This window comes from Ambystoma mexicanum, chromosome 1p, assembly GCF_040938575.1.
Source record: "Ambystoma mexicanum isolate Mex_15411 chromosome 1p, UKY_AmexF1_1, whole genome shotgun sequence".
NCBI lineage: Eukaryota > Metazoa > Chordata > Amphibia > Caudata > Ambystomatidae > Ambystoma > Ambystoma mexicanum.
Genome location: NC_090921.1, coordinates 1233488641 through 1233494640, shown reverse-complemented (window position 1 = coordinate 1233494640; position 6000 = coordinate 1233488641).

Here is a 6000-nt window from a genome sequence, read left to right as displayed (position 1 = left end):
GACCAGCTAGAAAATGAACTTGTTCAAACCAATTCTGGTGACTGCCTCCAAAAATGGGGGGGCAGCCCAGAATCAGAACATGTGGAGCCCAAAACTCCCCCCATAGTCAACTGTCACCTTTTTCTTACAGGTTCCCAAGATCCCAAACAATATCCTGCCCAAATCACCCCTGTGTCAGAATCCAGAGCAAATAAATTAACCCACCAATCGGCCAAAAATGCGCATTATCTTTGCCCCCTTGAGGAGAAGGAGGGAAGATTTTATACCCCGGTCCAAATACAGGGGAAATGTACATTTTTGGCACTGGTGGACACTGGATCCCAAGCCACCCTTCTATCAAAAAGGGCCTTTGATTAGCTGAATTCGGGAAGGGGGAGAAATACCAAATCCCTCTCACCCCTCTTCCTGGACAACTTCAGTACGAACTTCGATGGGAATGAAATTCCTGTCTAGGGGACTGCGGATTCAGGCATTAAAATTGGGTGACACAAGGGTGACACAAGGTGAAGCACCCGGTCATAGTTGTGAATCCCGAGGGCACACCATGTTTACTAGGGAATGACATCCTGCGTAGATTGTCTCCCCTCATAGATTGTGTAAACAGACTAACCGACCAAACAAACTAAAACATAGGGCCTCATTACACGGTAGGCGGTAACCATGGCGCCATTAGCGCCATGGTTGCCGCCGGTATTTTACCGTGTCCGCCTTGGTGGATGGCGGAATTACCGCCCTACTCCAAGGTGAGCGGGGCAGTAATTCCCCATTGCGGTACCGTAATTAGCTCCGAGGTCCCTTTGCGGCACCTTACTTTATAAAACCAGCCGTTAAAGTCGGGTCCCGCAAAGGGAACTCGTAGTAAGGCGGTAGGGGTTTACCAGTACCAGTGCCCTTACCGGTACCTGTAAACCCCTACCGCATACCGTGTAATGAGGCCCATAGTGTCAACCATGTTAATTTAAATGGCACATGCTACATGGTTGAACAAAAACCTGACCAAATTCTTTTTTTTAAACTTTTTTTTTGCATTTTTCCAAACTTGTTACATTAACTTTCACACCTCAAAGGGGTGTGTTCCCCAAGCGCCCGACCCACCTCCCCCACTAACCCCCAGCCCCCCTCCACTCAGTCCATCAACCCTTGCAGTAGTTCGACCCCTCCTCTATGTGGGTAAGTACTTATGCCAGGGTTTTTGCTTGGCCAAGGTTTGTGTCCCTGCATTAGGTGCCGAATTCCCCCGTCGAGGACAATGCATCATCTGCTGTTTCATTGATTAGGAGTGCCACAAACGGGCCCCAGATGTCGGGAGGGCGTGTGTGTTGTGGCAGTGTTTTGATGAAATCAGAATCAACGTCTTGGCAGTAAAGGATGTCTTTCCACCAGTCTGCTACCGTTGGGACTGGACCCTGACCCCAGGTCATGGCGACTGTCCTGCAGGCCAGGGTCAGTACCACCCCTGTCTGTTTCCTCACGGCTGGTGAAAGTTGTTGCGTCATCCCGAGAAGTGTCACCGTCGGGACAGGTTGTGCTTCTTCCCCTATAATTGTCGATTTGGTCTGAAGGACCTGGGTCCAGAAGGGTGATATCTTGGGACAGACCAATGTGAGGTGTACAAAGTCTGCAGTTAAGTTTCCACATCTCTCGCATTTTGGCGGTGATTCTGGATGCTGTTTGCTCTTTTTAGTAGGGGTAAAGTACGTCTGGTGAAGGAAATTGAAGTGTATTTGCTTGAGACGTGAGTTTAGCGCTATTTTTTGTGTTTGTCGTAGTATAAATGTCCATTCCTCCATGGGGATCGCTGCTTGAAGGGATTTTCCCCATCTAGTTTTCGTGCGTGGGTTAATGGTTGCTGTGTCGGTTAGGATAGATTTGTAAATGGTTAAAACTAGTCTTCCTTCACTCTGCGTTTGGATCACGTTGTGCAATAATTGCCAAGTCGAGGGTTCACGTGGGAAGGTGGGGAAGAGTGCTTGGACGGTGTATCTGGTTCTAAAATAAAGAAACTTATCCAAAGCAGTAATGCCTCCTCTCTCTGTTGCCAGTTGTGGAGTCATAAAGATACCTTCAGTGAACAGATCGCCTAGGGTGTTTAACTGCAATTTTGCTACCCAAGTATGGGAGACTTTTTTGGAGGTCAGAGGGATCCCTGGGATAAATTTGATCGGGAGGAGGGGTGAGTATCTCACTGGGACTTTGTATTTTAGTGCAAGTCTCTTCCAGACCCTGTATGTCGTGAGGACAACATTCATAGTGTTATCGGGCACTGGGAGCTGACTAATGACAAACGCCCTCAGCAGGTTGGGAGTCGCCAGGGCCTGCCCTATTTGTGCGTGGGGTCTGATGAGGTGAGTGTTGTACCAGTGGCCAAGGAACTGCACCTGCGCCGCCCAATAATATCTCTCTAAGTCCGGGAGAGCGAGTCCCCCATTGGATATCAGGAGTATCAGGGTTGAATGAGCTACTCTGGCTGGTTTGCCTGCCCACAGGAGTTCAAGGACAAGACTCTTAAATTTCCTCAAAAAGGGTGTGGGATTAAAATGGGAATGTTAGAGAGAAGGTATAGAAGTTTCAGCAAAATCAGCCTTTTAACTAAGGAGGCCCTGCCCCACAGGGTTAGCGGGAGAGATTTCCAACAGTTAACCTTCTCCTGGAGTATTTTTAATGTTGACTCATAGTTGTCTCGAAAGACTTCATGGTAGTTTAGTGACATTAATATTCCTAGATAGCGTACCTGTGAGGTTTCCCATGTGAAGTGGAAGTCGTCGGCAAATGGTGCAGTGGCGGGGGTGAGCGGGAATATAATTGATTTGGTATGGTTAATTTTTAACCTGGAGATTGCCCCAAATCTAATTACCTCTCTCATTACTGGGTTCAGGTTTTCAGCGGGGTCATGGATGAACAGTGCCACATCGTCTGCATGTATAGATATGATCAGCCTGCGCGGGCCTATGATGAGTCCCTGATCGAAGGGACGACGCTAGAGGTTTGATTACTAATGCAAATATCAATGCTGACAGAGGGCAACCTTGCCTGGTACCACGTTGTAGCGTGATGGGAGTCGATCTCGTCGATCCCACTACTATTGACGCCTGGGGATTGTTGTAAAGTAAGGATATAAGTTTAATGAAATGGGCTCCTAGGCCCATCCGAGTGAGTACTGCGAATAAAAAGGGCCATTCCACCGAGTCAAAAGCCTTCTCGGTGTCAAGTAAAACCGCGACGCCTGGTGATCAGGGTTAAGAGCCTCCATGACCCCGAACAGCCTTCTGATGCCGAATGTCGTGTTGCGGCCTGGCACAAAGCCGGCCTGATCCGCAAGTTCGAGACCCGGCATCAGTGGCAGCAGCCTCTTGGTGAGTATTTTCGCTAGTATTTTGTTATCTAAATTAAGTAGGGAAATGGGTCTATATGACGCACATTCTTCTGGGGGATTGCCGGATTTACGTAAGAGGATAATATTGGCCTCTCAGGTAGTTTGTGGGAGGGAACCTGATTCCAGCGCTTCACAGTAAACCTCAGTAAGAAGGGGGGCTAGGGTGTTTGAGAAATTTGTAAAAATTGTAAAATTCCCCGGTTAGACCATTGGGTCTTGGGGCTTTGGTGTTTGGGAGGGATTTGATGGCCTCGACTATTTCGTCTGACGTGATGTGTTTGTTAAGGGGTTCCCGTAGATCTCTTTCTACCCAATATAGTTCAGTGTCTTCAAGGTATCTGTGTAGTGCTTAGGTGCCTGCAGTGTACTTTGAGGTGTAGAGGTCTTGGTAAAAGGATCGGAATGTGTCTACTATTTTTTCATCTGTGTGCACGACTGTGCCTTGACTGGAGAGTATTCTCTCGACCGTTGTGGGCTTCCTGTCAGCATTTACTAGTTTAGCTAGGAGGGCTCCAGGTTTTTGGCCTTCACCATAGTGACGGATCTGGCTGTTCCGGCCTAAGAGTTTTATTGCTCATTCGCTGTGGCCCTGAACGTTTGTAGTTCTTCCTTAAGAGCGGCCTGGACTGCGGAGTCATCCGCGGCAGAGAGCTTAAGCTTGAGAGTTTTTAAGCATTCTTCACTGAAGGTTAGCTCCTGACGGATCAGTTTAAGGATGGCGTCCTCCTTGGCCAAGCAGACCCCTCTCACGGAGCACTTCAGTGCCTCCCAGATCGTGCTCACCGAAGTCACTGAACCCACATTGTTTTCCAAGAATGTTGAGATCTCATCGCGTAGATCTGAGGCGAACACTTGGTCCTGCAGTTAGCCCGGCTTGAAGCGCCAATGTAGCAGACGAGACTTGCAGATGGCTGGATTGCAAATGAGGGTTACCGGGGAGTGATCAGAAAGGGTTTTAGGTAATATTTGGCAGAGCCCTGGCTGGAACGAACCTCCGGCGGAGATAAAAAGGTAGTCTATTCTGGAACTGGTGTTGTGCACTGCTGAGTGAAACGTGTAGTCGCGCTGTTCCCAGTTATTATGTCTCCATGCGTCTACCAAGTTATATGCTTTGCAAATTTCCTGTATTTGGAAGGCTTCCTTGGAGATCGACAGTGTTGTGTTTCGCGACCTGTCCTTAGCTGGGTCCAGTGCAGTGTTGAGATCGCCTGCCCAGATGATCGTTCCCATTGCCTGTGTTACGAGGTGTGTGAGCACCCAATCAAAGTTATTTGCTCCATCTATGTTGGGCCCGTATGAGTTGACTAAAGTGACCTCTTTTCCTTCCACTATCTCTCTCACCAAGAGGGATCTGCCTTCAGTATCCTTTGCGGAGTTTAGCAGTCAAAACCCGGATCGCCTGTTGATCAGGATTGCCACTCCTCTGGCGTAGGCTGAGTATGAGGAGAAGTACCTATGACAACCCTAGCTACGGGCCCATTGGTGTTCTTTTTCGGGAAGGAGATGCGTTTCTTGGAGCATGGCCATGTCTACAACATGTCTCTTCAGGTATTGAAGGAGCTTCCTTGTTTTTGAGGGGCGATTGCCCCCTGTAATGTTCCAAGTAGTGACCTTGAATTATTCTTTTATTGTGAATATTTATGCTGCTGATGTTAGGCTTGACATGAGGGATATTCTGGTATTGATGGTAGCGTCGGCGACTGACACCTGATGGTCTCCAAAGCGAGCAGAGAAGGGGGAGTGACAGAGCGTGGTGTGCCGGGGAGATGGAAGGGGTCAGCGGTCCGGGGGCACATTCCAAACCTTGTTCTCCAACATCCTTCCTTACACAGGCAACCCCCAACTCGCCTGTTGGTGCCTTTGGTCAGGGTGGGATCTGCAATGGCGCAGATCCATCCCTTACTTTCCCACCAATTAATGATGAAAAGTTGAATTAACTTTGCTGTGCAAGGGGTGATAGGGTCTTCCCAAGTAGCACGGCCGCGGAGTGCTAGACTCCTGTGTCATTTTGGACCAGTTGCTGTGTTTTGTATTCAGGTTTTAGTGCTGATGACCTTGCGTCAGTCTTGATGGGTTTCTGCTGCTTCTTTCTCTTTGCATGCGTGCTTGGTTGGTGCTTAGACCGGGGCATCCTTCTTGATCCAGGAAAGCGTTGGCCTCCTCCGGTGATTGGAAGATCGGGACTTTCCCCCCATGCTGGACCCTGAGGCGCGCCGGGAAGAGCATTGAGTGTGAGAATTGGTTCTCTTTCAGCCTTTGTCTTGTGGCAGTAAAGGATCTCCTCTAGGACTGGACGGATGGGGAGAAGTCTGGATAGAAGTGTATCTTGTCCCCATCGTGGAGGACAGGATATACTTCTATCCAGACTTCTCCCTATCCCTTGATGTCGATTGCAGTGTTTCCTTCTGTCATTTGGTGTTCACCGTCGGTTGGGGACTCCGATTCTTCTTGGAGTCTAGGAGTTTTGGGGGCAGTTCCAGCTTCGAAGGTTAGCTTTCTGTGGGATTTGTCTGTCTTCCCCATTGGACCAGGTCTGCCGGAGGCGTCTGTGTGTTACTCCTTGTAGAAGTGCTTGGATTAGTGGTGCCAGTTAACTCTGTATGAGGGGGAGCTTGAAAGTTGAGCTC